At 39.2% G+C, this 20,129-nt stretch overlaps 1 protein-coding gene across 4 annotated transcripts in view; it reads left to right on the top strand.

Annotated features, from left to right (window-relative positions):
* The window catches only part of LOC114322861 (uncharacterized), a 23,610-nt gene continuing 3,481 nt past the window's right edge, over positions 1-20,129 (top strand). Inside the window, exons 1-3 of one of the 4 annotated variants that reach the window (XM_082903541.1) lie at positions 1-564; positions 1,563-1,641; positions 2,311-2,476. The gene's annotated coding sequence lies outside the window, so the exon portion shown is untranslated. Of the gene's footprint in view, positions 565-1,562; positions 1,642-2,310; positions 2,477-6,542; positions 6,648-20,129 lie in introns of those variants that run through there. The other 3 variants (XR_014349691.1, XM_082903542.1, XM_082903544.1) reach the window with 3 other exon arrangements.

Below are 20,129 nucleotides of genomic sequence, written 5' to 3' on the forward strand. Positions count from 1 at the left end.
ACAACGGCTATACTCACCACCGCCCCCACCCAACGGTACATTTCTCTCACAAAATTGCAACGGAGACAAATGTTCCTCTTACATCTTTTTATCCTCCTCTCTCCTCATTGCGATTAAGCACACATCCCAAACCCACTATCGCTCTCTGAAAAGTTTTGGTTAGGGTTTCTCTCTCTCTCGAATGGACAGTGGGAGTGCACCAGCAACAGCGAAGGCTTCATCAGATGAACTGCTAAGGAAATTTGCGGAAGTGGGTTCGGGATCCACCGCGAAGAAAGAGCTTTCGCAGTTGGCAAAACGACGCCGCCACCACTGGAAAAAAATTACCAGAGAAAATGACTTTGATGATGATGAGCAGTACCGTGAGAACCCCTCCTCCTCCTCCTCCTCCTTAAGCCGCCGGGCCAGTTTGGTTGAGAGGAAATCGCTTCTTCCTGCTGTGGCGGCATCCACCCCACCCGGATGTCGTCTGCGCTGATTCAGCGGCTGGGGATTGGGATTGGGAGGTCACGGCTCAGGTTGAGGGATTTCAAGAACATGTCCATTTTCGCCACAATTGACAAGGTTAGTAATTTTACATACATAATATGTGCTATGTATTTACATATATACTTATTAATTGTGCCAAATTTAGTTGTTTGAATTCTCAACTTGTATCTATAGAATTTGTGTGAAAGTATCTTTTTCAAGTAATTTGTATAGAAGCATGGTTTAATTTTTAAAGTAATTGGTTTTTATCGGTTTATCTTTGAAAACATGCCAATTTATTCTTTAAATTGGCATGGATAGAAGCATGGTTTTATCGCCTCTGCTTTAAATTTATTCTTTCTTGAGCTTCTTGTACTCTGCATCAATGCCTGATGCGCGAAATTGTATGAATGTGGTTAATAAATGTGAGGGGACAAAAGAGCAGTGTTTTAGCTCTCCAATACTTGTAGCATTCTTATTTGTAAAAGACCCCATTAGAATGAAATGGAAACTTCAATTGAAGAGTGGTTTGTTTTATTGTTATATGGTTGGGATTTACTTAGAGAGAACAAATTTTGAAGAATTCAGGGAGACAAAGAATTGGGGAAGAAACATTAAATTGGCTTTTTGTTAAGCACCTTAAGCAGTTGCTGATATGACGTACTGGCACCTCTGGAATATCTGATTTTTTGTCATTTGTAAAATGAGAGGAGTATTGATGGCCTATGGTGGTGTAGAGTTGATGCTGGTGGGAGGAATAGTTGATTTTCTGTGTGTAAGATTGGAACTCGGCCATAAATTTGAATGGTTTAGTTCAGCTTTGTATTTCTCTATATATCTATCAATATATCTCACGTTTGTCGTCTTTGTCTTTTTGGTAATGTTTGGTTCATTTCAATTTGACCTTGTAGCTTTCTTTGTTTATGAGATAGTATGAGCCACCTTTACATTTATTTCGAAGTTTGTTGTAATCTGATGTATAATCATTTGAAATTTTGTTTTGATAGTCTAGAGATGTTTGCTATATCTCTTCAAGAATAATGTTGAGATATCTATCACAAAGTTGAGTTATTGAAATTCTTTTATTTTTTTAGGTATGATATGGAGGCGACGTATTTTGATGAAGGTGTTAGATCAGCAAAACGAAAGCAGTTGGAAGAGAAATTGCTTCAAGTAATGCCTCCTTATGGCTGTGTGTAAAATTTTGAATTTTTATACCATTTATTGTTCTAACGATGAGGGAAGTATCACAATCATGTATAGCTGGAAGATGGTTGGAATCTGTGTCCAATATGCATTTAGAGGATATAGAAAACTGAGGTTAATGAATGATCTGATTGAGATTTGTAATCTTGGTATCTGAGTTCACTGCTGGAATTGGCCTACCACTTTTTGACATTAACTTAAACAAAACATTTATATGTACAACATTTTTCATCACTTGTTTGTGTAGAGACACCGTCTTATAACATGACACCCAGATTTTTGAACAGTGCATAAAGAAGAAAAACTGCACCTTAAGTGGTCTGATTAGATAGGGATTTTACAAAAAGAGGCTGTTGTTTGTCCTCGTGGCCCATGCTCGATGCCGTTCCTATACAACATTTCTTTTTGAAAATATTGTTTTTGGTAATTTAATTTAAGACTCCCTCTCCTATTAAGCTCATAGAGGGAGAGGACTTGATTACTTGGGCTTCTCATCTGTAGAGGCTCTTGATACTACCAGGTCACAAGGTCACTGGTAAATTCTGATTGTTTCCTTGTATAATATTTTGATACATGCAAGCCGTTATTTATCAATTTATATTCCCTTTCCTCATTGCTTGTCTCCTGATTTTTCAGCTTGTTCATCCGGCCTACCAATCCATGTTAGGACACATAAGGTCGGGAACTCTGGATAGATTCAAAGACGCATTTCATAAAGCTTTAAATAGAGGGGATGAGTTTTCTGTAGCTGCTTGTGATTGCACTGAGTCTTTCATGTCTCTATTTGATGAAGGATGTGCAGGTATGGTGTTACTGATTTCACTATGTCATTTACAACTATGAAATAAAAGGGTTTCAATTTACCAGTTTTAAGTTTGTTTATTATCTGATTTGGTTTCTGTTTCAATAATTACTCATTTTATACCAATAATTCCACTCCTTTATTTATGTCAATTCTATTTTATTTTACAAATGCTATTGCTGCTATATGGGGGAAAAAAAATGTTATAAAATAACATACTTTGTTGGAAGGGAATGTAATTTATGTTTAACACAATATTAGGGTTTAGGTTTCTGTGTACAAACTTTGTCATCCTGAAAGGCTTCTTGTTCTTATTTGATTTTCATCAATATGGTTCATAATTACATAATTTTATGGCTCTTTAATCTCCACTATCCTTAATTACCATTATCAGTAATAGGGGTACTGCTATTTTAATTCAGATTGGTGATAAGATAATAGAAGTCCTTGGTTAATTTAAATATATAGGGGATTGCCAGTGAAGCATTTATATCATACTCATCCTAAGTTCAATCCAGTTTTTTAGCACAGTTTATGATGCATGTGTTAAAGTAGAAATATTTTTGTTCGTTTAGACAGGTACAAAAAGATTATTTACCTTATGCTTTTGAAAGTGAACTTATGCTTCAACATATTCTATGAAACTATAGTTTGCATTGCTTTCATTTTAACTGCTGGCAAGTTTCACTTACGAGAATTTTCAAAGCATTTTTCTTATTGATGGTTTGTGAGAAGTTTTGGGGTGTTTGGTTTGTGTTTTGAGATAAATTTTCAAAAAAAATTTTGGGGAGAGAGTTTAGAATTTTTTTTGGCTTGTTTGGTTGTATGTTTTGAAAATAGTTATGGAGTTTGGGATGATTTGATATTTTGTTATAGTTGAGTAGATGTGTGTGAGAGAAAAAGTGATTAAGAAGGAGAGTGGAGAGAGAAAAAGTGATTGATTGATGTGGGAGAGTGTGATTTTGGAAATTTTTTTCAAAAAATTTGAAACAAACAAAATTTTGAAATTTTTTCTCAAAAATTGTATCTTGAGATACAAACCAAACAAGCCCTTTATGATTTGTTGAATTCTCAACTTGTATCTGTAGAATTTGTGTGAAAGTAATTTTTTCTTTCTTTGTGTCTGAAGGCAGTTTGCAAGTATCTTTTATCTATGCCTTGGCTGTTTAATTATCAGTGTTAAGTATTTAAGAGCTTGTTTAGTACATGATGTACATCAAATTCTGTTCTTTTATTTTTTTAGCAAGAGAAAAAAAGCTCGAGATATATATTGCATGAGAAGAACAACATGCTTTGTCCTCTTTTTGATAACGAAGTCTATTTATTATATCCATGAAAGCCATGACTTCCATTCTTAAATGAATGATCAAGTTATGTTGGCTTTTATTAGTGGGAGTTTTTAGAGGCCAACTATTAATGGTGGACTGTGGAAGCATATGTGCCTTTGTTACTGATCTGTCTGATGTAACTCATGCTGTATTTCCATTTGCATATGAAGTTGGCAACTAAGATGTAGTGACTTGTGACTCCTCATCCTTGTGTTGTTTCGTAAATAATCCCACATTTGGTACTGCAAAAGTTGCTCAGAATAGCTAATCCCACGTGACCCCTTTACCTACATATGAGGGATTATTTTGTCCTAGAGGTGGGACAGTTAAACCGGGGATAACTCTTTTGCATGTGAATGACTAAAATGCCTTTGCCTGGCTTACACATTCGGGCATATCTTATCTGCCTAATCCAAACCGAAATCAAATATAGCCGGTGTAAAGTGGTGACTGTGCTCCTTTTTTTGGCACCTTTCTAATATATTTACTTGTCAAAAAAAAAAAGGGAAGAAGAAAGAGGAAGAAAGAAATGGGTCGAAGTCTTCAGTGATTTGTTTTTGGTGATGCATCTAGGAGCACAACAGGAGAATCTTTAATGGAGGTGTAGTTTTTATTTTGGAGTCGAAACATTTGATATTGAGCCCTTTTTTGGATTACTATTAGGAATCTCTCTCTCTCTCTCTCTTTTGATAAATACTATTAGGAATCTCTTTCTTTTGTTTCTTGATTGATTTGCCGGAAGAATTTAGCTTATGGGTTGATGTGTAGTTTGGCCTTTTTCCCTCTTATGTAATTTTTGCCCGGGATTTCTCCTTGTGTCTCGTTCTGGATTTTATCAACCAAGAAGAGGAAAATTTTCCTTCATTATTCCCCCCTGAGATACAACATGAACAAAATAAAGTTGGTTGTCTTAAGGCTGGTCATGTTGAATTCTCAGACGATTTAATCTTGGATTAGAAAACTTAGGCTGTCATTGATTTAGTAGTACTGGAGGGCCAACATCAATCATTATATTCTCCTATGTGTTAGAGGGCTAACAAGAATTTGAATCAAATAGAAATTGATTGGATGGGATTTTGGTGTGCTGAGAAGTTGATGTACAAATGCCTAGGAGGACTAGCTCCAACCTTCAAAATCACAATTGAAGAAATAATACCTATTGGGAGCAAATATCAATCATTTTATTCATCCTTTGTGTCTGCTTAGCAAAATCATAGAGGAAATAATAATTCATATTAGGAGCAACTAGAATGGAAAGAACCCTCCTTGTGTCACTTGACGGCTTAGCAAAATCATAGAAGAAAAAATACATATGAAAGCAAGTCAAATCCAAACAAAGTATAAAGAAAAATCTCAGCCACAACATATCCAATTTTTTATAGGAAAACTTTTGACTTGAAGGATAGCTAAGGGACAAGCTTGAAAGAAAAAATCTTCCATTGTATGAAAATTGTGAGTTTTCAATCAACTTTGTTTCCATCTATTAAAAAACTGAGATCTCAAGTGGAAGCAGACACTAGATCTATTAAAAAACTGAGATCTCAAGTGGAAGCAGACACCCAATCTCTAGGGATTTTCATGGCTCGAGCAGTCGCCAACGATTTTGCAAAGTCTAAGGTGGTTTTAATTTGGATTTTGGATGGGATTGGTCTTCAAGTCATCTCATTTATAAATACTCGTTCCATCCCTAACTGTTTGTCAATTTTCAGCATTCATGCCTTTTAGTAGGGTCAATAAATAATGTATTTTTTTCCCTACAAATTGAAAGAAAGAATAAATAAAAAAACATAGATGATTTTTTTGGGATGTTTGGAATAGTTAAAATGGACCAGCAATTTCGTGCGGGTGGAGAATTAAACTAGTTGTAACCAAAATAAATTTGTCAAATAAGAGAAGCATCCATATTCGCTTGCACTATCAATTGATTAATATGCGTTTTACATCACTTTAATACATTTCAAGTTTGTTTTGATGATTTCCTAGTCAATGGTGGATCGCGTTTAATTTGTGGTGAATTCACAGAGTATCATGGATGCTTGATACTCTACCAACCATTCAGGAGCAAACATCACTGATTTCCAGTGGTATAAGAAACACGCTAATAAGTTTTAAGATTCAACACCTAAGGCACATGAACTGGGTTAGGGTTGGGTTGTTTCTATTTTTTTCCCCCCTTACTAATGGTGAATTGGGTGGCTATGGGGTCCTGTGGTTTTTGTCCATTTTGATTTTCGACAGGAAGAAGGAAAAAAAAAAAAAAGAAAAAGGAATCATTTTGTGTGTCTAATTGATTATTATATTGCTTGCAGAATTGATTGGCATAAAGCAAATTCGTACTGGTTTAATTGAATAAAATGAACAATTCATAATCTCTGTCATGTTATGTTATCAATCCTAAGCAAATTCTTTTCCATTTTGAGGGCTAAATCTCCTCTAGACCTTATTCAAGTGCCAAACAACATTTTAAGTGTGAAACATTAGCACTTTATCTGAATCACTAGATCTTTAGCATTGTCAAATTAATTTTTTATTTGAAATGTTATTGCAATAGTCGTTTGACCAAAAGATGTGAAATAAAACCCTGTTTATAGATGAGGGCTTGTTAGGGTTATATTTTAAGCCTGGCTAAGAAAGATTTATACAAGTCAACTAAAATATGGGATATACGTAGATTTTGTTCCCTAGGAATGGCACTGTATAGTTACCAAAAAGCATGACATTTTGCATTTCAACTGCAGGAAACTTTCACCAGAGTAAATGTTCCCATAGAGTGGCTGCGATGATTTTTTCCACGGCGAAGCATGGCTGGTATTAAGGGCGATACATGTTAAAATTAGCACAATGTAAGAATGGAGTTAATAATACGTGTTCCCCGGGCCTTCTCGTGACTGTTGCACGATTTTGGCCCCCGACGGCTTATTTTCGAACTTAAGTGTGAAAAAAAGTGCATTTTTTGATTTAGTTCTCAAACCGAGAGTCCCGTGCTAGTTCCGTAAGTCTCCGCAACTTACCTTGGACCCTCCTGAGGTGTTTCGGTCATTTCCCGGTCCTTCTCGTGACTGTTACGTTTTGCCCCCCCTGGTGTTCTATTTCCAAGCTTAAGTGCGGAAAAAGTGTCTCTTTCCAACTTAGTTTTCAAACCGGGAGTCCCGTGCTAGTTTCGTAAATTTTCACAACTCGCGTTGGTCACTCCCGAGGTTTTTAAGGTGTTCCCGGCCCATCTTGCGATTGTTACATGATTTTGGCCCCCCGATGGCCTATTTCCAAGCTCAAGTGTTAGAAAAGTGTATTTTCCGGCCTAGTTTTCAAATCGGGAGTCCCGTGCCTGTTCGTTAAGTTTTCACAACTCAAATTGGTCTTCCTGAGATGTTCGAGGTGTTCCCCGGGCATTCTCGTGATTGTTACACGATTTCGGCCCACCGAGGCCTATTTTCAACCTTACGTGCGAAAAAAGTACCATTTCCGACCTAGTTTCCAAACCGGAAGTCCTGCGCTAGTTCCGTCAGTTTCGCCAACTTACATTGATTTCTCCCGAGGTGTTGGAGGTGTTCCACGGGCCTTCTCGGGATTGTTACAGGATTTTTTTGCCACCGATGGCCTATTCTCAAACTTAAGTGTTTAGGAAGTGCATTTTTTGACTTAGTTTTCAAACCGCGAGTCCCATGCGAGTTCCGTAAGTTTCCACGGGTCACGTTGGTCCCTCACTAGGTGTTTGAGGTGTTCCCCGTACGTTCTTTTGACGGTCACACGATTTTGCCCCCCCGGTGGACTATTTTTCAAGCTTAGGTGCGAGAAAAGTGCCGTTTCGAACTTAGTTTTCAAACTGGGAGTCCCGTGCTAGTTCCGTAAGTTTTCACAACTTACATTGGTCCCTCCGGGGGTGTTTGACGTGTTCCCCGGGCCTTCTCGTGACTGTTGCACGATTTTGGCCCCCGACGACTTATTTTCGAACTTAAGTGTGAAAAAAAGTGCAGTTTTTGATTTAGTCCTCAAACCGAGAGTCCCGTGCTAGTTCCGTAAGTCTCCGCAACTTATATTGGACCCTCCCGAAGTGTTTCGGTCATTTCCTGGTCCTTCTCGTGATTGTTACACGGTTTTGCCCCCCCGGTGTCCTATTTCCGAGCTTAAGTGCGGAAAAAGTCTCTTTCCGCGCTAGTTTCGTAAATTTTCACAACTCGCGTTGGTCACTCCCGAGGTTTTTAAGGTGTTCCCGGCCCATCTTGCGACTGTTACATGATTTTGGCCCCCCGATGGCCTATTTCCAAGCTCAAGTGTTAGAAAAGGGTCACTCCCGAGGTTTTTAAGGTGTTCCCGGCCCATCTTGCGACTGTTACATGATTTTGGCCCCCCGATGGCCTATTTCCAAGCTCAAGTGTTAGAAAAGTGTATTTTCCAGCCTAGTTTTCAAATTGGGAGTCCCATGCCTGTTCGTTAAGTTTTCACAACTCAAATTGGTCCTTCCTGAGACGTTCGAGGTGTTCCCCGGGCCTTCTCGTGATTGTTACACGATTTTGGCCCACCGAGGCCTATTTTCAACCTTAAGTGCGAAAAAAGTACCTTTTCCGACCTAGTTTCCAAACCGGAAGTCCCGCGCTAGTTCTGTCAGTTTCTCCAACTTACATTGATTTCTCCCGAGATGTTGGAGGTGTTCCACGGGCCTTCTCGGGACTGTTACAGGATTTTTTGGCCACCAACGGCCTATTCTCAAACTTAAGTGTTTAGGAAGTGCATTTTTTGACTTAGTTTTCAAACCGCGAGTCTCATGCGAGTTCCGTAAGTTTCCACGGGTCACGTTGGTCCCTCACTAGGTGTTTGAGGTGTTCCCCGGACGTTCTTTTGACGGTCACACAATTTTGTCCCCCCGATGGACTATTTTTCAAGCTTAGGTGCAAGAAAAGTGCCGTTTCGAACTTAGTTTTCAAACCGGGAGTCCCGTGCTAGTTCCGTAAATTTTCACAACTTACATTGGTCCCTCCTGGGGTGTTTGACATGTTCCCCGGGCCTTCTCGTGACTGTTGCACGATTTTGGTCCCCGACGGCTTATTTTCGAACTTAAGTGTGAAAAAAAGTGCATTTTTTGATTTAGTTCTCAAACCGAGAGTCCTATGCTAGTTCCGCAAGTCTCCGCAACTTATCTTGGACCCTCCCGAGGTGTTTCGGTCATTCCCCAGTCCTTCTCGTGACTGTTACACGGTTTCCCGCCCCCCCGGTGTCCTATTTCCAAGCTTAAGTGCGGAAAAAGTGTCTCTTTCCAACTTAGTTTTCAAACCGGGAGTCCCGTGCTAGTTTCGTAAATTTTCACAACTCGCGTTGGTCACTCCCGAGGGTTTTAAGGTGTTCCCGGCCCATCTTGCGACTGTTACATGATTTTGGCCCCCCGATGGCCTACTTCCAAGCTCAAGTGTTAGAAAAGTGTATTTTCCGGCCTAGTTTTCAAATCGGGAGTCCCGTCCCTGTTCGTTAAGTTTTCACAACTCAAATTGGTCCCTCCTGAGATGTTCGTGGTGTTCCCCGGGCCTTCTCGTAATTGTTACACGATTTCGGCCCACCGAGGCCTATTTTCAACCTTAAGTGCGAAAAAAGTACCTTTTCCGACCTAGTTTCCAAACCGGAAGTCCCGCGCTAGTTCCGTCAGTTTCCCCAACTTACATTGGTTTCTTCTGAGTTGTTGGAGGTGTTCCACGGGCCTTCTTGGGACTGTTACAGATTTTTTAGCCACCGATGGCCTATTCTCAAACTTAAGTGTTTAGGAAGTGCATTTTTTGACTTAGTTTTCGAACTGCGAGTCCCGTGCAAGTTCCGTAAGTTTCCACGGCTCACGTTGGTCCCTCACTAGGTGTTTGAGGTGTTCCCCGGACCTTCTCTTGACTGTCACACGATTTTGCCCCCCTGATGGACTATTTTTCAAGCTTAGGTGCGAGAAAAGTGCCGTTTCGAACTTAGTTTTCAAACCGGGAGTCCCGTGCTAGTTCCGTAAGTTTTCACAACTTACATTGGTCCCTCCCGGGGTGTTTGATTTGTTCCCTGGCCCTTCTCGTGACTGTTACAGGATTTTGGCCCCCGACGGCTTATTTTCGAGCTTAAGTGTGAAAAAAAGTGCATTTTTTTATTTAGTTCTCAAACCGAGAGTCCCGTGCTAGTTCCGTAAGTCTCCGCAACTTACCTAGGACCCTCCCGAGGTGTTTGGGGCATTTCCCAGTCCTTCTCGTGACTGTTACATGGTTTTGCCCCCCCGGTGTCCTATTTCCAAGCTTAAGTGCAGAAAAGTGTCTCATTCCAACTTAGTTTTCAAACCGGGAGTCCCGTGCCAGTTTCGTAAATTTTCACAACTCGCGTTGGTCACTCCCGAGGTTTTTAAGGTGTTCCCGGCCCATCTTGCGACTGTTACATGATTTTGGCCTCCCGATGGCCTACTTCCAAGTTTCAAGTGTTAGAAAAGTGTATTTTCTGGCCTAGTTTTCAAATCGGGAGTCCCGTGCCTGTTCGTTAAGTTTTCACAACTCAAATTGGTCCCTCCTGAGATGTTCGAGGTGTTCCCTGGGCCTTCTCGTGATTGTTACACGATTTCGGCCCACCGAGGCCTATTTTCAACCTTAAGTGCGAAAAAAGTACCTTTTCCGACCTAGTTTCCAAACCGGAAGTCCTGCGCTAGTTCCGTCAGTTTCCCCAACTTACATTGGTTTCTCCCGAGGTGTTGAAGGTGTTCCACGGACCTTCTCGGGACTGTTACAGGATTTTTTAGCCACCGATGGCCTATTCTCAAACTTAAGTGTTTAGGAAGTGCATTTTTTGACTTAGTTTTCAAACCGCGAGTCGCGTGCGAGTTCCGTAAGTTTTCACGGCTCACGTTGGGTCCCTCACTAGGTGTTTGAGGTGTTCCCTGGACGTTCTCTTGACTGTCACACGATTTTGCCCCCCCCGATGGACTATTTTTCAAGCTTAGGTGCGAGAAAAGTGTCGTTTCGAACTTACTTTTCAAACCGGGAGTCTCGTGCTAGTTCCGTAAGTTTTCACAACTTACATTGGTTCCTCCCGGGGTGTTTGACGTGTTCCCCGGGCCTTCTCGTGACTGTTGCACGATTTTGGCCCCCGACGGCTTATTTTCGAACTTAAGTGTGAAAAAAAGTGCATTTTTTGATTTAGTTCTCAAACCGAGAGTCCCGTGCTAGTTCCGCAAGTCTTCGCAACTTACCTTGGACCCTCCCGAGGTGTTTCGGTCATTTCCCGGTCCTTCTGGTGACTGCTACACGGTTTTGCCCCTCCCGGTGTCCTATTTCCAAGCTTAAGTGCGGAAAAAGTGTCTCTTTCCAACTTAGTTTTCAAACCGGGAGTCCCGTGCTAGTTTCGTAAATTTTCACAACTCGCGTTGGTCACTCCCGAGGTGTTTAAGGTGTTCCCAGCCCATCTTGCGACTGTTACATGATTTTGGCCCCCCGATGGCCTACTTCCAAGTTCAAGTGTTAGAAAAGTGTATTTTCCGGCCTAGTTTTCAAATCGGGAGTCCCGTGCCTGTTCGTTAAGTTTTCACAACACAAATTGGTCCCTCCTGAGATGTTTGAGGTGTTCCCCGGGCCTTCTCGTGATTGTTACACGATTTCGCCCCACCGAGGCCTATTTTCAACCTTAAGTGCGAAAAAAGTACCTTTTCCGACCTAGTTTCCAAACCGGAAGTCCCGCGCTTGTTCCGTCAGTGTCCCCAACTTACATTGGTTTCTCCCGAGGTGTTGGAGGTGTTCCACGGGCCTTCTCGAGACTGTTACAGGATTTTTTGGCCACCGATGGCCTATTCTCAAACTTAAGTGTTTAGGAAGTGCATTTTTTGACTTAGTTTTCAAACCGCGAGTCCCGTGCTAGTTCCGTAAGTTTCCACGGCTCACGTTGGTCCCTCACTAGGTGTTTGAGGTGTTCCCCGGACGTTCTTTTGACTGTCACACGATTTTGCCCCCCCGATGGACTATTTTTCAAGCTTAGGTGCGAGAAAAGTGCCGTTTCTAACTTAGTTTTCAAACCGGGAGTCCCGTGCTAGTTCCGTAAGTTTTCACAACTTACATTGGTCTCTCCCAGGGTGTTTGACGTGTTCCCCGGGCCTTCTTGTGACTGTTGTACGATTTTGACCCCCGACGGCTTATTTTTGAACTTAAGTGTGAAAAAAAGTGCATTTTTTGATTTAGTTCTCAAACCGAGAGTCCCGTGCTAGTTCCGCAAGTCTCCGCAACTTACCTTGGACCCTCCCGAGGTGTTTCGGTCATTTTCCGGTCCTTCTCGTGACTGTTACACGGTTTTGCCCCCCAGTGTCCTATTTCCAAGCTTAAGTGCGGAAAAAGTGTCTCTTTCCAACTTAGTTTTCAAACCGGGAGTCCCGTGCTACTTTCGTAAATTTTCACAACTCGCGTTGGTCACTCCCGAGGTTGTTAAGGTGTTCCCGGCCCATCTTGCGACTGTTACATGATTTTGGCCACCCGATGGCCTACTTCCAAGCTTAAGTGTTAGAAAAGTGTATTTTCCGGCCTAGTTTTCAAATCGGGAGTCCCGTGCTTGTTCGTTAAGTTTTCACAACTCAAATTGGTCCCTCCTGAGATGTTCGAGGTGTTGCCTTCTCGTAATTGTTACACGATTTCGGCCCACCGAGACCTATCTTCATCCTTAAGTGCGAAAAAAGTACCTTTTCCGACCTAGTTTCCAAACCGGAAGTCCCGCGCTAGTTCCGTCAGTTTTCCCAACTTACATTGGTTTCTCCTGAATTGTTGGAGGTGTTCCACGGGCCTTCTCGGGACTGTTACAGGATTTTTTGGCCACCGATGGCCTATTCTCAAACTTAAGTGTTTAGGAAGTGCATTTGTTGACTTAGTTTTCAAACCGCGAGTCCCATGCGAGTTCCGTAAGTTTCCACGGCTCGCGCCTGTCCCTCACTAGGCGTTTGAGGTGTTCCACGGACCTTCTCTTGACTGTCACATGATTTTGCCCCCCCGATGGACTATTTTTCAAGCTTAGGTGCGAGAAAAGTGCCGTTTCGAGCTTAGTTTTCAAACCGGGAGTCCCATGCTAGTTCTGTAAGTTTTCACAACTTACATTGGTCCCTCCCGGGGTGTTTGATTTGTTCCCCGGGCCTTCTCGTGATTGTTACACGATTTTGGCCTCCGATGGCTTATTTTCGAGCTTAAGTATGAAAAAAAGTGCATTTTTTGATTTAGTTCTCAAACCGAGAGTCCCGTGTTAGTTCCGTAAGTCTCCGCAACTTACCTTGGACCCTCCCGAGGTGTTTCAGTCATTTCCCGGTCCTTCTCGTGACTATTACACGGTTTTGCCCCCCCCCGGTGTCCTATTTCCAAGCTTAAGTGCGGAAAAAGTCTCTTTTCAACTTAGTTTTCAAACCGGGAGTCCCGTGCTAGTTTCGTAAATTTTCACAACTCGCGTTGGTCACTCCCATGGTTTTTAAGGTGTTCCCTGCCCATACTGCGACTGTTACATGATTTTGGCCCCCCGATAGCCTACTTCCAAGCTCAAGTGTTAAAAAAGTGTTTTTTCCGGCCTAGTTTTCAAATCGGGAGTCCCGTGCCTGTTCGTTAAGTTTTCACAACTCAAATTGATCCCTCCTGAGATGTTCGAGGTATTCCCCGGGCCATTCTCATGATTGTTACACGATTTCGGCCCACCGTGGCCTATTTTCAAGCTTAACTGCGAAAAAAGTACCTTTTCCGGCCTAGTTTCCAAACCGGAAGTCCCGCTCTAGTTCCGTCAGTTTCCACAACTTACATTGGCCTTCTCGGGATTGTTATAGAATTTTTTGGCCACCGATGGCCTTTTTTCAAACTTAAGTGTTTAGGACGTGCATTTTTTGACTTAGTTTTCAAACCGGAAGTCCCGTGCGAGTTCCGTAAGTTTCCACGACTCACGTTGGTAGTAGATTGGTGTCTAGGGCGGTGTGTGGTAGTTTGTTGGAGGGTTTCCGGGTAGGTGTTGCAGGTGTTTATCCGTTTGTTGTTTCTCATCTTTTGTATATGGTTGATGCTTTGATTTTTTGTGGGGCAGAGCCATAGCAGTTGGGTTATTTTCGGTGTATGTTGTTATGTTTTGAGGCAGTTTCCGAGTTGAAGGTGAATCTTGCGAAGTCGGAGTTGATTCCGATTAGGGAAGTGTATCAGTTACAGTCAAGGTTTCAAAAAGCGGTATTATGTAATGGTTGCAGCCGTTATGTAACGGTTGCGGTGGTAAGCGCAATCCGTTACATTCGCTTTTATGGTGTGACAGAAATTTACATGTGTAACGGCCGTTTCGATGTTACATAATGGCCATAGCGTTACCGTAAAGGCCTGTTACACACCTTTATAAAATTCTGAATAGCTTTCTTTCCCAAAATTTTTTAAAACAAAATTATAAAAAAATCTTATATATAAAAAAAAGAATACTGAAGTGATCCAAGCAAAAAAAAAAAACTTGTATGGATTTTTTTTTTTATAATTTATTTTTTTAATTTTTATTTCATTATATTAGTATGTAAAATAAAAAAATGTATAAACAATGGTTGTATTTATTTTTATAATCATTTTATTTAATAATTAATTGTAAATATTTTTTATTTTGTTACTATGATGTGTTGTCTGAAAAATGTCTTTGAAAAAAGGAAAATGTTTGGTGGCCCGAATTTTTATGGTTCGAATGGCTCGAATGTGTTAAAATAATGTCGTTTTATATTTAAAACGACATCGTTTTGGGTGTTTCGAGCCATTCGAGCCATAATTTTTCGAGCCACCTATCATTGTTGTTGAGAAAATCAATAGCTCAAAAATAATTATTACTTATGGCACAATTTTATTTTTATAATCATTTTATTTAATATTTAATTGTAAATAATTTTATTTAGTTAGCTGTAACGTGTTGTCTAAAAAAATGTCTTTTAAAAAAAAATCATTAGTTGAAAAATAATTTTTGTTTATGGAACAATTTTTATTTTTATAATCATTTTATTTAATAATTGTAAATATGTTTTATTTAGTTAGTTCAAGTATTGGTCAAAAATAATTTTGTAGACATTTAAAATCAATTATTATTAAAATAATTAACTATTGAAATAAAATGTAAAAAACTCATTTTATAATGATTTAAAAATATGAAATATATTGGATCATACTGAAAAACTAACAAAATTTGATTAAAATCTATTTTAAACCCTAATAAATGTGATACTAGAAAAAAAAAAATATGCGTATCGGTAAGTTTTTTTCAAATAATGTAAACCGTTACGCTACGACCTTTACACCCAACAACCGCAATCGCGCCACCACAACCGTTACGGCGACCGCAATCACTTTTCAAAAACTTGGTTACAGTCTTTAGCGGCTATTTTAGGGTGCAAAGTGGCAACTTTGCCTATGTCTTATTTGGGGTTCCTTTGGGGGCTTCCTTTAAGGCTAAGGTGGTGTGGAATGACGTGCGCGTGTTAGAAAGGGTTCAACATCTACTGGCAGGATGGAAGAAGTAGTATTTATGTAAGAGTGGGAGATTGACATTGATTAGGAGTGTGTTGGGGGAGTATTCCAACTTATTTCATATTGGTGCATGTTATTCCGGTGTTTGTAGCTTGTTGGTTGGAGAATTTGCAGCGGGACGTTTTGTGGGGTAGTGGTGAGGGTGAGTTTAGATATCACCAAGTGAGTTGGGATTCAATTTGTCATCCAAAGGAGATGGGGGGTGGGGGGTTTAGGGGTGAGGAGGTTGCAAACTGTAAATTTTGCTTTGTTAGGGAAGTTGTTATGGCAGTTTTCTTGGGAGAGAGATTGGTTGTGGCGTCGGGTGATAGCTGTGAAGTATGGGATTGGTCGGGGGAGTGGAGTTCGAGGAGGGTGGATGGGTCTCATAGTTGTGATTTGTGGAAGGGTATTTGGCTTGGTCAGGGGGAGTTTTGGAGCATAGTCAGTTCCAAGTGGGTTCAGGAAATAGGGTGAGCTTTTGGAATGACAGGTGGTGTGGTGAAATGGCTTTGGAATTTCAGTATTCGTTGTTTTTTCATCTTGTTATGGATTCAAATGCTATGGTGGCTTCTTATTTGGGTAGGGTAGGGTAGGGAAGGGGTGGAGTTGGGGTTGGGAATGGGAATGGGGTGGTTTGGGATCTTAAACTGTGTCAGCAGGTCCAAGATTGGGAATTTGGCTAGTTGTTGGATATTTTGAACTTTCGTCATGGGTTGTATATAGAGAAGAGGGGAGAGGATGTTCTGGTTTGGGGGGGTTTGGGTTCTAAAGGTATTTTTTTGGTGTCCTCTTTTTATCGAGCTTTATGTGGAGGTAGGATGGAGAAGTTTCCTTAGCGGCAAATTTGGATTATAGGTGTTCCTTTAGAGGTGGCTTTCTTTGTGCAAACGGTGGCTTTTGGTAGGATCCTTACGATTGATAATTTGGTTTGACATGTGGACATTTTGGTTAATTAGTGTTGTATGTGCTATGGTGACGCAAAATCAGTGGACCATTTATTGATTCAGTGTCTGGTAACTTACTGTTTGTAGGTGCTTGTTTTTTCTTCTTTTGGAGTTGTGTGGGTTCAACAAAAAGGGATGATGGAGCTTCCTTGGAGTTGGGTGGGGGCCAAGTTGGGAAGTGGCATTGTATGGCTTGGGCTTTGGCCCCTTTGCGCCTAATGTGGTTGTTGTGGTTGGAGCAGAATTGACGTGTTTTTCAAAGAGTTGCTTGCTTTGTTTCCTGGTTAGAAGATAGGTTTTTGCGAGTCTTATGTGGTTGGGTGTCAGGACGTGTAGATCCTGATTTGTTTACCTTTTTAGATTTCAGATGATGTGATTGGCTACTTTGTTTTGCCCTTTTGGGGATTTTGTTTTTTTGTATTCTTTAGCATCTTCTTCATGCTCTTCTTCAATAAATTTTGTTTATCAAAAAATTTTCTTTCACCAAATCTCATCAATGAATAAAAGAAGCCACATGGGTCAATTTATTTTTAATGTTTTGTATTTAGATGGCCAATTTATGTATTTTGAACATAGTTGTCAAATTGGGATTCGAATCGTGAATCAAAATGTCCTTGTACTGAATCATGAATCGAATCGAATTGAATCGTGAATCGTAAAAGATTCGGTCATTTTAAAAAATTAGATAAAAAACATATCTACATACTTAAATATTACATTTATCTATGAAATATTTAATGAAAATACTGTTTGGTTTTTTGTTTTGTGTTATGTTATTTTTAATGATTTTTTTTTTCATATTTTAATTATTATTTTTTAATTTTTAGATACACCTAATTTAGGTGTGTACTTGAAAGGTAAAATATTTGTGATAGATTCTAAGAAACAAAAAATTAATAAATACAAAAATATAAAATATATATATATAATAAATAAATAAATTATTAACTATTCTTTAATCTTAATAAAGAGAGCAATTAAAAACTCAAAACTCAAAACTCCAAATTCCAACACCAATAGCACAGTGACAGCAATAACAGAGGTACTAAAGTAATAAAAAGGCTCAAAGTGGGCAATCTATAAACTATTCAATTTAGTTCTTGTACAGGGAAGGCTCTATTTACACACCACTTTTCCTCTCAAGGCAAACCACTTCTGAAGACACACCAAAAATAATTTGCAAAAATAAATATTTTTCTCATCACACACTACAAATTTATATATTTACCCCTACTCACACACTCACCCACAACAGTATACACACAAAGTTCCAATTTTGCCCCCACACCCACGATATTCATCGCCTCCTCCATTCTCAATTCAACAAAGTCATTAAACATTCGAAAACAAAAAGAAAAAAATACTAATTTTCGATATGAGACTATCTCATTAATAATAAATTGACTCGTGTAGTCAACAAGACTCACAGATCCAACATTATTGCATTCCACGGATGCATAGTTCTGGAAAAAAAAAAAATTATAATTGTTCGGCAGTACAGAGTTAAATTAAATGAAAAAGTTCGACCGTAGTAATCCAAACAAATTGCACCTATTCGATTGTAGTTTGTTGAACAGATGTAAGTTGTTCGATTGTAGTGTGTTGAACATATATAAGTTGTTCGATTGTAGTTTGTCGAACAATGATATATCATTCACCTCTGGTTAACCGAACAACGATTTACCACTCATAAACGAAAACGAAGACGAAAACAACAAAAAAAATAACCTTTTCATTGGTCCATTGTTCCGAATGAGAATTGTTAGATGCATCCTTCATTGAATCCAATCAAAATCTTTAATAATACTATATTTTTGATTATTTGTTGAAGGGTTTTTGATTTTGGTTTTAGGGTTTTTGGATTCTTGACAGAGAAGATACGCAAGGAACAAGTTTGAAATTGATGATTTATATTATATTGATTCTTATCCTTTATGGTAAATACACAAATGGGGTGTGTATCATAACTTGTCCTTTATAGTCATTTCACTTAAGGTTAAAATTGTAATAAAAAATAAATTAATGAATGGTTTGCCTTGAGAGGGAAAGTGGTGTGTAAATAGAATGACCCATTGTACAACAAACAGTATCGTATGGAGTTTGTGGAACAATAGCAGCTCAAAGTCCAAGCACGACACCTCAAAAAAGTTTGTTAAAGCTTCAAGATTTAATTAAAGTTGAAAGCGCAAGGACCCAACATCCAAAGCTACTTCTTCATAACTAGAGAAAGAGAAAAACATTTTTTTTCTAGGGTTTCGTCGTTTGAGAGTTAATAGGCAAACCAAAAGACAATGGGATTATTATATAATAACTCGAAAGGTCTTAAAAGACCTAGTTGATCCATTCTCCAGCAAAATAAAGCAAAAAAAATGCATCATAAATCAAAGAAATCCATTCGGGTCCGACTGGTTGTAGGTTTACCTGCGATTTCCATAATCGTGCAATTCTGCGATTCTTACGATTCGGTGATCGATTCAACGATACAAGTGCGATTCATTGCCATTTATGATTCTCTCTACTAGTTCATATCGATTTGTATGTGTATTGAACCGAATCGTACGATTCGAATCGCGAATCGTATGATTCTAACAACTGAGACTTTGAAAACCTTTTATAAATCAACTTTCTTTATCACCAAATCTCTTCAATTTTGGTGTGAATCAATATATGAGTTTAGGTTTTCTTCTTCTTTTTCTCACCATTTCTATCCACTTCAGCTTCTAAATTATCCAACAAGTTATTGGAGTTCTTTCTCTCTATTTCTTTTCTCTGCTTACCAAAACTCTCAATCCAAATGGGCTGTGGCTGATTAGTTGGTCAAATCCTTCATCAAGTCTTCAATGACCAGTTTAGATTGCATTATAACTCAATTGTGTCTGCCAATTGAGTGCCATTTCAGCATTTCTTCTGGTATATTGTCAAGCTAAATTCAAAGTGCAAGTTTGGTATAAAGCTGCAGATACTGTTTCGGGAACTTCTATTTCCACACACCACATTATCTCAGTTCACATATTTAATTTCTGAATTTTTGGTTCAAAAGTTGATTTCCGAACAAAACTATTTGGCTCGAGTTTTGTTCGGAAATCAACTTTCAAACCAAAGATACGGCCAAATCAAATAATTTTGTTCGGAAGTTGATTTTCAAACCAAATAGTGTTGTTCGGAAGTTGATTTACAACCAAAAAACAAAATGTCTGCACTGAGAAGAAACAATGTGTGGAAATAGAAGCTCCCTCCGGTCCCTCCTTCTGCATATAATTTTGTGATATTTTGTGACCTTCTATGAAAATTTATAGTTCATTTCAGATCACTATGACAAATAAATGGTGTTCAATGGTACTTGCTGTTCATGTCCGTACTTCTTAGGTTTCCTAAGACTCCATATGAGGTATGCTTTGTTAAGAATTGGTCTTTAGGAATCTCTGGTCTCTAATTACTAGCTGGAAGACCTATCTTTTTGTTAAAGGGGGTGATTCGGAATCTAAAGACACCTAGCAGTTGTAATCTATACTATTATTAAAAGTGAACACGTTACTTGTTGTCCATGAACTTCCTTCCCTCCTTTTGCTAAGTTGCTTTCTCCTCTTGCGTCAAGTGTCAATTTCTCCATCCAAAAGGGAAAAATAAAAAACACTTTCATCACTTAAACAACACAGAAAATATGTTCTGAATTCAAAATTAAAATTTATATTTTAAGCACACCCGTTGGGTGGGCTCACAACATACTGGTATTTTCATTATTTCCGTGATGAGGTCTTGATCCTTCTACTGGCATTTTCATTATTTTACTCTTGTTAACCAATAGGTGCCCAAGTATATCCCAATTTGCTACAATGAGACTCAAATTTAATGTATTTTGGCAATCTGCTCGGGTTTTTGTTTGAAGTTGGGGAGAAAAAAAAAATCAAAATTT

This window comes from Camellia sinensis, chromosome 13, assembly GCF_055761805.1.
Source record: "Camellia sinensis isolate YWXY chromosome 13, ASM5576180v1, whole genome shotgun sequence".
In the NCBI taxonomy this organism is placed as follows: Eukaryota; Viridiplantae; Streptophyta; class Magnoliopsida; order Ericales; family Theaceae; genus Camellia; species Camellia sinensis.